Raw genomic sequence first — 12,369 nt, forward strand, 5'->3', positions numbered from 1 at the left:
GTTTACTGTACCTAATATAATACTTATCACAAAACAAATGCTTACTGAATGTATTTTTAAGTTTATCTCAGAAATTGAAAGCTCATACAGGACAAGGTATCCATCTTATATATGTAGCATATATGTAGGTTAGCCCTGTCATCAGTAACATATCAATGAATCAGCAAGTATTAATACCTACTATGTACCAGTATTTTAGCCTAGCATTCAGTATTCTGCTTGCATTTTGGAGTCACTTGGCAAAACATGTCTTTAGTAAATAACAAAATTAGGAGACTGTTTTAAAGGCTGTCCTTTGTATGGAGAACCAGTTACTATTCATAAGTAGAGCATATATGTAGTTTAGCCCTGTCATCAGTAACATATCAATGAATCAGCAAGTATTAATGCCTACTATGTTTCAGTACTGATTGATTATATTGAGCTATTTACACTTATATTTATGGTTTTCCTTGGTGGTCATAGACATTGTTGGCCAGAGTAAGGTAAGTGTAGTATATGTTCGTTCTTAACTCTGTCCTTTGGTTAAATGTAACTCACAAAAAAATTAAATCTATATCTCATGCTTTATTGAGATCAAGTTTTCTCATTAGCATGTTAGATGATGAGGACCAATCAGTGAAGAGCAAATTATCCCAGTAAATCTGTGACCTTTGATTCCTCATTCTAGCAGTTGGCATTTTTTATTAAAACTTTTTTATTTTCAAAACATATGCATGATATTTTTTCAACATTAGCCCTTGCAAAGTCTTGTGTTCCAATTTTCTCCCCTTCCACCCAACCCTTCCCCTAAATGGCAAGAATCCAATATATGTTAAGCATGGTAAATATATTTTTGTTTTGTTTTGTTTTTTGTTTTTCTACAAGAAGGAAAATAAATAAAGAGTCTAGAAGACAACTATGGTTAAATATATAAATTCAATATATACATATATATTTACACAATTATCTGCTGCATAAGAAAAATCAAATCAAAAAGAATAATATGATAAAGAAAATAAAATGCAAGCAAGCAACAAAAAAAGTGAAAATGCTATGTTATGATCCATGTGTAGTTCCCACAGTCCTCTCTCTGGGGGTAGATGGGTCTCTTCATCACAAGATGATGGGAACTGGCCTGGATCATCTCATTGTTGAAAAGGGCCACATACATCAGAATTGATTATTGAATAATTTAGTTGCTGTGTACAATTATCTTCTGGTTCTGCTCATTTCAATTAATATTAATTCACGTAAATATGAAATCATCTTGCTGATTATTTCTTATAGAAAAAGTGTTCTATAGCATTCATATATGATAACTTATTAAGCCATTCTCCAACTGATAGGCATCCACTCAGTTTCCAGTTTCTTGCCACCAAAGAAGGGCTGCCACAAACATTTTTTTTCATACGTAGGTCCCTTTATCTCCTTTAAGATCTCTTTGAGATATAAGCCTAGTAGAAACACTTATGGATCAAAGGGAATGCACATAGTTCCAAATTGCTCTCCAGAATGGTTGGATCAGTTCACAACTACACCAACAATATATTAGCATCCCAGTTTTCCCTCATCCCCTCCAACATTGGTCGTTATCATTTCCTGTCATTTTAGCCAATCAGAGAGGTGTGTAGTGGTACCTCAGACTTGACTTAATTTGCATTTCTCTGATCAATAGTGATTTAGAGCACTTTTTCATATGACTAGAAATGGTTTAATTTCTTCATCTGAAAATTGTTCATAACCTTTGACCATTTATTAATTAAAGAATGGCTTGAATTCTTATAAATTTGAGTCAGTTCTCTATGTATTTTAGAAATGAGGCCTTTATAAGAACCTTTGAATGTAGAAGTGTTTTTTCCAGTTTATTGTTTCCCTTCTAATCTTAGTTTTGTTTATACAAAAACTTTTTAACTTAACATAATCAAAATTATCTATTTTTTGTCCAATAATAAATTCCAGTTCTTTGGCCACAAATTCTTTCCTTCTCCATAGATCTGAGAGGTAAACTATCCTTTGTTCTTTTATTTTGTTTATAATATCATTCTTTATGTTTAAATCATGAACTCGTTTCAACCTAATCTTGGTATATGCTGTTAAGTGTGGATCAATGTGTAATTTAGCAGTTGGCATTTGTGACAAGGCACCAAACAGAACTTTGCTTCAGGTGTATTCTCTTTGCCTCTTAGTTTCTGAAAAAACATTTCAGAAGCTAGAAAGGTTTGTGTCTCAACAAAACTGCAGAGCATTTGTTTTAGGCAACAAATGGTCTTGGGTTCTAAACCTGAAATTTGGTTATGAAGTCAATAACTATCTATTTATTTATTTATTTTGAGATGGTGGCTCACAGGTTACAGGTAAGAAGCCTAAAACTTATACAGTAAGCTCCTTGAGATGAGGGACTTTTCCTCTCTTTCTTTGTATTCCTAGCATTTAACACAATGCTTGGATGCTTAATAAATTCTTGTTGACTGATTCAAGCTGAATAAATCTATCTGAAGGGCAGTGTGAAGATAAAAAGCCGTGGTGAGGAAAAATAATGAAAATGAGAAAAAGACACACAGAGCTGCCTGTAGAAGCTCTAAACTGGAAGGTTTGTTTCACTGACACAGCCCTTTCCCCCACCCTTTTCAACACAATAGCAATAGAAGTCAATGTATTGATATTTTTCTGTTCTTAATTTAAATTTACTTAGATTCTTATTGCTCTATTCTGCAGAAACTGTTAACTTCTTAGAATGGTAGTTGAGCTTGGTAAAGCACATATTGTATAGCTCTTATTTGCTTCTAAGATTTTTTTTAATTAATCTTATCTTTCTTGCATTTTAAAGACCCTCTAAAGTACAGTAGCTCTAAAGTACAGCTAAGTATTTCTTTTCCAGAAACCAACAAGGTTTTTTAAGTGTCTGCTTTATGACAGACACTCTTCTAGGCTGTGAGGATACAAAACAATCCAATAAAGATTCTTACTGGAAAGTAATTTGCAAAGTATTCAACTAGGTGTCAACTTTATGATCTTTATTAGACATTAGTCATTGCATAAATTTTGGTCCTGATGTTCAGACCACCCCAGGTAGGGCTATAGTCTCAGAGAATCATAAACTTAATTGGAGGGGATCTAGGAAGGTATCTGGTTCAACCCACTTATTTTAAAAATTAGGAAACTAAAACCAAAGGAGTTCAAAGTTACATTAAGCAACAGAGATGAGATATGGACCCCAGTTGGTGACTCCAGAGCAAGTTTAGTTTTCAGGGTACTCAACTTTCTCTAGAGCTATAATCTTTCCATTTTCACCTATGTAATCCTTGAATAGCCAAGCACACACATTTGATTTTGAAACATCATCAATGTTAATAAACTAATTGATTGATGAAAGATTTGTTTAGCACCTATTTGTTTTTGTCAGACACAATCTTTGCTATCAAGAATGGCCTGGAAGGCATTAAAAACTAAAGGGATTCAGAAAAGCTTCATAGAGAAAGTGATGCTCGAGCTGAACTTTGAAACAATGAGGGCTTTTAACAGTCAGAATGAGAAAAGAGTATATGCCAGGCTTGTGTTGGTGACCTCAGTCTGGGATGAGGAAAAACCAGTGCAAAGGCCCAGAAGGTAGAATGTTAAGGAGCACTGAACAGAAAAGGTCCAGTTTGACTGGACCATAGAATATGTGAAAGGGAAAAATGTAAAATAAAGCTGGAGAAGAAGTTTGGAGCAAAGCTGTGGAGGGGTTTAAATGCTAAGTAGCGGTTTGTATTTACTCTTGAGGTAATAGAGAAGTCTTGGAGCTTACTGAGTAATGAAGTCATGTGTTCAAGCCTATGTTTTAGGAAAATTATTTGAGTTTTAAATTGGAGAAGAGAAATTTGAATCAAGGATATCAATTAAGAGGATATTATAATAGTCCAGGTAAGAAGTGAAAAATACCTTGAGTGGTGGTGATTATGTAAGTGAAGAGAAGAGGATGGACAGATTTCTTTTGGAGATAAACTTCTGAAGAGCCACGAACAAAAGAAACCATTTTTCCTGACCAGAGAATGTTTTTTTTTTAATTTCCTTTATTATTCTCTCTGAAACCAAGAACTTCAGGCCTTTATAGAATATGTTCTTAAATGTTAATACTGCCTTTGTTTTGCAATGTGCGCTCATGTATGTTTGTGTATGTTTTTTTAAAGTTATAATCATTGCGACTCTATAAAGGAAAGACTTTGTATATATATTTTTTCCAACAAGCCTTGACCTGGTGGGAGGAAAGGTGAGAAATCACAGTTTTTGCTTTTTTCCATTGAAAAGAAATATAGATTAATCTGACTGAAGTGCTTTCTGCTTCTAACAAGTTGTATCTAGGGATTTTTTTCCTCATATGTTCCCAATTGTATGACAAGTCAATATAAACAGTAGAGTTTATATAAACTGCACATCTTATGGAAAGGTTTTATAAAAAAGAGTACATAGAGGACATTAAAAATAATTTTGAATTAAGAAGGACATAAGACAGACATGATGGATAGGAAGAATCATTCTGGTTATATCATGGATAAGAAGGATAATCCTCAATATTATTTAACTCTAAAGGTTCATTGAGCCTTCACTATGAAGAAGGTATGAAGTTTTTTCTATGATGTTTAGCATAAGAGAAGAATATGATACACACTCTTGATTCAACTGCATTTTGGATGAAAACTGGATATACAAAGTGAATCCTCAAGTTGGAATTTAAGGGGCTACAGGTATGAAGGGGCTATATGAAAAATGGCATTCAATTAAAATATGCAACACAATTTCATAGTTTTGAAGTTTGGAAAGTAGAAAGTGATTGATATCTCTGACATTTTCTCTAAGAGACTTTTAAACATCTTATTTAAACCTCCTAATTTGAAATCATTACCTTCAAAAGTCTTTAAAAACCAATTAGTAAAGTTTAATGCTATGGTGTCAGAGGAGTAGATGTACCAACTCCATATTGCTTTCTAACTTATACCACATTAGAATCATGAAATTTTATACTTGTAAGATACAGAACCACACATAAATTTAGACGTGGAAAGAATTTTTAACTGCACTCTAACACCCTTGATTTTACAGTGGAGGAAATTCAAATGGGCTGATTTGCTCAAGGCCACACTACTAGCTAGTAACTGACATAGGACTAGGAAGGAAGAAAACACACTTTGGTTACATACCTAATATGTGCTAGACACTATATTAAGGACTGTACAAATATTATTCCATTTAAGCCACATAATAACTTTTGGACATAGGTGCCATTATTAGTTCCATTTTATAGTTAAAGAAATTTAAGCAGACATAAATAATTAATCAGAAATTCATGGCTACAAATATCTGACCTCCCATTTGAAGTTATATCTTCTTCATCCCAGAACCAGTGCTCTATTCAATATGCCATCCAATTTATTCTAAAGCAGCTCTTCTTCCCTCTTTGTTCAGTATTGATTAAACTAAAATACTTTTCTCTCCCAACATTTAACTTGAAAACCAGTGAAAAATTCATCCTTGATCATTGGATTTGCTTTGTTACATCCAGATTATCTTGAGTCTTGCATTTTAGGCTTCACGTTGATTTACCTGGAAATTTAGCACCTGGGCTGTTTTTATGGGACATTATATTTGGAATAGCTTACTTCTTTGTAATCATAGAGTATGATTAACAGTAGTGAAAGAAACATTTTCAAGTGCTAATGTTATTGACAGTCTAAGGGCCTACCAATAGAAAATGTTAGCTGGTCTGCAGAGAGGAATCTTCAAAGGATAGGTGATAATTCAATTGAAAAAATTTTGAGATCTATTTTTCAAGGTAGCACTAAAGATAAATATAGAAGATATGCTTCCTGAGGGATTTTTTCTTAGCTAAATTAGTCTCTGGACAATTTAGGGATTAGGCATTTTCCCCACCTTCATCCCTTTTCTTGTAGCTCTATTTTTTTTAGGGAATGAACTAAATATATATTGTTTAAAGAAAATAAAAAGAAAAGCGTCCTTTCATAATATGTACCTGTGGCTTCTCTTAAATATGCCCCCTATGCACTTTTTCTCCATACAGAACTCATGTACTTGAATACAAATTATCCTATTAGATGCTTCCCATGGGAATTGGCAAGCATCCCCCACTCCATTTCTTTTCTACTTTAAATCTACTATTAAAAAGTCAGTCATTTGGGGGATAATTTGAGACCTGGAGCACCAATTCTTTCTGTTGTCATTATTAATCCCTTTTCTTGAACCATGCTTCTTTAAATGCCCACCCAGTAACCATCTGATGTCATTTCTACACTGCATGGCATAGTATTTCCTTGATTTATTTTTCCAAATATGTGGAAAGATAGTTTCCAATATTCAGCTTTGCAAAACCTGTATTCCAAAATTTTCTCCCTCTCTCTAGGACAGCAAGCAATCCCACATAGGTTAAATATGCAGTTCCTTTAAACACATTGCCATATTCATCATGCTATGCAAGAAAAATAAGATCAAAAAAGAAAAAAAACATCAAAAAATCAAGCAAGCAAACAAAATAACAAAATGTGAAAATATAAAGCTTTAATCAATATTCAATCTCTATAATTCTTTCTCTGGATGAGGATGGCACTTTCCATCACAAGCTTGACATATTTTTGATGGGACACATCACAGTATGGTAGAGTGTTGCCTTTGAAGTTAAGGTGCCTTTGTTAAAATCCTGGCTCTGTAACTAGATGACCTATAAACTATATGATCTTGGACAAGATATTCAACCTATTGGCCTCTCCTTCCTCATGTAAAAATGAAGAGGCTGAACTAATATCCAATCCAGTTTTAAATCTAGAAACCTATGATCCTACATTATCCTGACTTTATGTATAAGTATATAGCCTCTTCCTTCATATCCAGGTATTTCCATACTTTTCTATATTCTCAAACTAATAATTTCTTATGCTACAGTAATATTTCAGCCTTATACTATCTATTCTAAATAATTAATATTATATTGATTGATATGACTTATACTATAGTTTTACTATTTTTCCTCGTTTGATTAAATGCATTTTAGTTTTACCTTTTTCTAATTCATGATTATTATCCCTGCTTTTTTTCCATAATAAATTCTTTTCCTGCTCTTTATTTTATATATGTGTTTTTCTCTCATTTCTACAACATTTCCTATAAGCAGCATTGTTAAATCCAAAATTTTACTCTACTACCTGCTGATATTTCTTGGGTAAATTCATTCAATTTACATTCTAAGCTGTAATTATTTGTTTATTATTCTTTTCTACTTTCCTCACTACCATTAACATTCAATTCCTATTTCTCTTCACTCTTCTGCTTTGATTCTTTCCCACACCCTATTTCTATCCCTCCTGACTTCTCTATTTTGCTTCTACCTCCTATTTTGCCCTCCTATTATTTACAAACTATCCAAAAATCCTTCCCTTACTCCTCCCAACCTATTGCTCTCTTGCCTCTATCTGGATTTAGAAGATGTTTATAGCCTTCCAAATATATTTGCTACTCCCTCTTTATCCCATTCCCATTAATCTACATCCCCTTTTATACACTTCCTTATTTTATCCCCTCATATTATTTCTTTATAAATTTAGAAGATCTTTATTCCCTTCTAGTAGTATATGTTGTTCTCTTTTTAAGCCAGATCTGATATAGAGTTCCCTCTAAAAACCCCTGCCTTATCCTCCTCCCTCACTGTACTTCATTTGTATAAGATAATTAGTCTTTTTTACCTTTGCCTACATGGTTTAGCTTTTTTAAAAAAAATCACACCATACTCACCTCTACCCCCCATCTTTCTTTTGAAATATCCAATTCCTGATGAAAATCTTAGACATAAAGGAAAAGAGATTCGACTTCCAGCCAAGATGGCAGAGAGGACACATACATCTACTTAAGCTCTGAGTTTTCTCTCTGAATTTATTTGATGACAAGCCTCGGAATTAGTGCTTGACTGAAAAAAACCCCACAAATAATTACCAAGAGAAGACATCCTTGAAATTTGCCAGAAATCTGTTTTTGCTCAAGAGTAGGGACAGTTTTAGATTGGGCACTGGTTGAGGGCAGGCAGCAGCAGCGAGAGAACAGCAGGTAGTACACAGCTAAGCAGACCAGAGGGGGTGGGGTGTGATCTCAGCCATCTCTGTGTGGAGAACTTTACTACAGTATTGGATACTTTGCCCTGGCAGCAAGCCAGTAGACAAGCAGAGAAGCTAAAAACGCAGGGGGTGAAGACTATAACCCCCAAAAGCTAGGGTCTCTCAGGACCTGGCCACACCCACCAAGAATGTCTCAGCATGCTCTCAGAGCCTCAGAGTTTCATAGCACAGATGCAACACAGTCATTGCTGTCCTGCTAGTACGTCACTGCTGTCCCCCACAGTCTGTAGAGGAAGCTCAGTAACACCATCCAGCACCTCCCCCCCCCAAAAAAAAAGCAGATTGCATTTGTTTTTTTGCTAGTTTGTTTTCTTTGATTCTTCTCTGACAAAATGAGCAAAAAATTTAAACGGACCCTAAACATTAATAGCTTCTATATGGATAGAGAGCAGACTTTAAACCCTGAGTAGACTAAAAACAAACTGTCTCCAGATGAATCCCTGAAGAGGGATATGACTTGATCTTCAACACAGAAGACTCTCATAGAAGAAATTAAAAAGTCTCTCACAAGAGAGCTAGAAGAAAAGTGGGAAAAGGAAAGGGAAGCTTGGCAAGAGAGTCTGGATAAGTCATCCCACTCATTTAAAGAAAGAGTGGATAAAGAAATCAAATCCTTGAAAAACAGAATTAGTGAACTGGAAAAAGAAAATAGCTCTCTAAAAAATAAAATTGGCAAAATGGAAAAAAATTCCGTAGAACAAAACAACTCATTTAAAAACTCAATTGGACTATTAGAAAAAGATACAAAAAAGTGAGTGAAGAAAATACTTCATCAAAAATCAGAATCGAATAAATGGAATTGAATGACTCAAGGAGATATCAAGAATCAGTCAAGTAAAACCAAAAAAATGGAACAATGGAAAAAATGTCAAATACCTTCTTGGGAAAACAACACACTTGGAAAATAGATCTAGGAGAGACAATCTGAGAATTATTAGACTCCCTGAAAAATATGATGAAAAAAAGAGCCTGGACATGATATTCCAGGAAATTATCAAAAAGAACTGCCCAGAAGTTATAGAAACAGAGGGTAAAATAGAAATTGAAAGAATTCATCAATCACCTACTGAAATGGTCCCTAAAATTAAAACACCAAGAAATGTAGTGGCCAAAGTTCAGAACTATCAGATGAAGGAAAAAATACTACAAGCTGCTAGAAAAAATTAATTCAAATATAGAGGAGCCACAATAAGGATTACTCAGGACCTAGCAGCATCCACATCAAAAGATCGAAGGGCTTAGAATATGATATTCCAAAAGGTTAAGGAACTTTGTATGCAACCAAAAATAACTTACCCAGCCAAAATGAGCATCTTTTTCCAGGGAAGAAGATGGACATTTAACAAAATAAGCAAATTTCTCCTATTTTTGATGTAAAAATCAGAACTAAATAAAAAAGTTTGATCTACAAATATAGAACTCAAGAGAAACTTAAAAAGGCTAAAAGAAATCTTGGGAACTATATTTCTGCTATAAAGATATATAAAGAATACATGTATACCTTGTTCTAGAAATTAGAGGTGGAAAGGAAATTGTACCCAGAAAAGGGTAAAGTAGGGGTGCTACATCTCACGAAGAGGCAAAGGAAACCTATTATATCTGAGAAAAAGAATGGAGGGGGATGAACATAGTGTGTATCTTACTGCCATCAGAATTGGTTTAAAGAGAAAAATATTAGACATATTCGATTTATGGTGAAACTTCTCCCACCTCATTGAAAAGCAGGAGGGGAAAAGTGAAAAGGAAGGAATAAGCTAAGCAGAAGAAGAGACAGAAATTGTGGGAAAAGGAATAAGATGGGGGAGGAACTATAAGGTCAGGGAGGGATACTGGAAAGGAGGGTTGTGAGAAGCAAGTGGTGCTCACAAGTTTAATACTGAGGAGGAGGGTAAGAGGGAAGGAAGGGAGAAAAGCATAAACAGGGGTTAACAAGATGGCAAGCAATACAGAATTGGTCATTTTAACCATAAATGTGAATGGGGTAAACTCCTCCATAAAGAGGAAGCAGTTAGAAGAATGGATTAAAAGCCAGAATCCTACAATATGTTGTTTACAGGAAACACACATGAAGCAGGGAGATGCGTACAGAGTAAAGGTAAAAGGTTGGAGCAGAATCTACTATGCTTCAGGTGAAGTCAAAAAAGCAGGGGTAGCCATCCTGATCTCAGATCAAGCAAAAGCAAAAAATGATCTAATCAAAAGAGATAAGGAAGGGCACTATATCTTGCTAAAGGGTAGCATAGATAATGAAGCAATATAAATATTAAACATATATGCACCAAGCAGTGTAACATTTAAATTCCTAAAAGAGAAATTAAGAGAGCTTCAAGAAGAAATAGACAGCAATAGTGGGAGATCACAACCTTGCACTCTCAGAATTAGATAAATCAAACCACAAAATAAATAAGAAAGAAGTCAAAGAGGTAAATAGAATACTAGAAAAGTTAGATATGATAGATATCTGGAGAAAACTAAATGGAGACAGAAAGGAGTACACTTTCTTCTCATTAGTTCATGGAATCTATACAAAAATTGACCATATATTAGGGCATAAAAACCTCAAACTCAAATGCAGTAAGACAGAAATAGTAAATGCATCCTTTTCAGACCACGATGCAATAAAAATTACATTCAATAAAAAGCCAGGGGAAAATAGACCAAAAATAATTGGAAACTAAATAATCTTATACTAAAGAATGATTGGGTGAAACAGCAAATTATAGACATAATTAATAACTTCACCCAAGAAAATGACAATAATGAGATGTCATACCAAAATGTGTGGGATACAGCCAAAGAAGTAATAAGGGGAAATTTCATATCTCTAGGGGCCTTCTTACATAAAATAGAGAAAGAGAAGGTCAATGAATTGGGCTTGCAACTAAAAATGCTAGAAAAGGAACAAATTAAAAACCCCCAGTCAAACACTAAACTTGAAATTCTTAAAATAAAAGGAGATATCAATAAAATTGAAAGTAAAAAAAAAACTATTGAATTAATTAATAAAATTAAGAGTTGGTTCTATGAAAAAACCAACAAAATAGAATAACCCTTAGTAAATCTGATTAAAAAAAGGAAAGAGGAAAATCAAATTGTTAGTCTTAAAAATGAAAAGTGAGAACTTTCTTCTAATGAAGAGGAAATTAGAGCAATAATTAGGAGTTACTTTGCCCAAATTTATGCCAATAAATTCGATAACTTAAATGAAATGGAAGAATACATTCAAAAATATAGCTTTCCCAGATTAATAGAGGAAGAAGTAGATAGACTAAACAGTCCCATTTTAGAAAAAGAAATACAACAAGCTATTAACCAACTCCCTAAGAAAAAATCCCCAGGACCAGATGGATTTACATGTGAATTCTACCAAACATTTAAAGAACAATTAACCCCAATGCTATAAAAACTATTTGAAAAAATAGGGATTGAAGGACTCCTACCAAATTCCTTTTATGACACAGGTACTGATACCTAAACCAGATAGGTTGAAAACAGAGAAAGAAAATTATAGACCAAATCTACCTAATGAATATTGATGCCAAAATCTTAAATAAAATATTAGCAAAAAGATTACAGAAAATCATCCCCAAGATTATGACCAAGGAGGTTTTATACCAGGAATGCAGGGCTGGTTCAATATCAGGAAAACTATTGCATAATTGATTATATCAATAACCAAATTAACAAAAAAATATGATCATCTCAATAGATGCAGAAAAATCATTTGATAAAATCCAACTCCCCTCCTAATAAAAACACTTGAGAGGATAGAAATAAATGGACTTTCCTTAAAATAGTCAGGAACATATATTTAAAACCATCAGTAAGCATCATATGCAATGGGGAAAAACTGGAACCTTTCCCAGTAAGATCAGGAGTGAAGCAAGGTTGCCCACTATCACCATTATTATTCAATATTGTATTAGAAACCCTAGCCTCGGCAATAAGAGTCGAGAAAGAGATTAAAGGAATTAGAGTAGGTGATGAGGAAACCAAACTGTTACTTTTTTTCAGATGATATGATGGTATACTTAGAGAAACCCATAGATTCTACTAAAAAGCTATTAGAAATAATTCATAACTTTAGCAAAGTTGCAGGACACAAAATAAATCCACATACATCCTCAGCATTTTTATACATCACCAACAAAATCCAACAGCAAGAATACAAAGAGAAATTCCATTCAAAATAACCGTCAATAGAATAAAATATTTGGGAATCTATCTACCAAAG

At 33.8% G+C, this 12,369-nt stretch overlaps 1 protein-coding gene across 1 annotated transcript in view; it reads left to right on the plus strand.

The window, feature by feature from the left end:
• LOC100934858 (thrombospondin type-1 domain-containing protein 7B) overlaps nucleotides 1-12,369 on the plus strand; it is a 388,099-nt gene that overhangs the window by 188,833 nt on the left and 186,897 nt on the right. The gene's annotated exons all lie outside the window — the stretch shown is intronic.

This window comes from Sarcophilus harrisii, chromosome 3 (genome assembly GCF_902635505.1).
Source record: "Sarcophilus harrisii chromosome 3, mSarHar1.11, whole genome shotgun sequence".
NCBI classification, from domain to species: domain Eukaryota; kingdom Metazoa; phylum Chordata; class Mammalia; order Dasyuromorphia; family Dasyuridae; genus Sarcophilus; species Sarcophilus harrisii.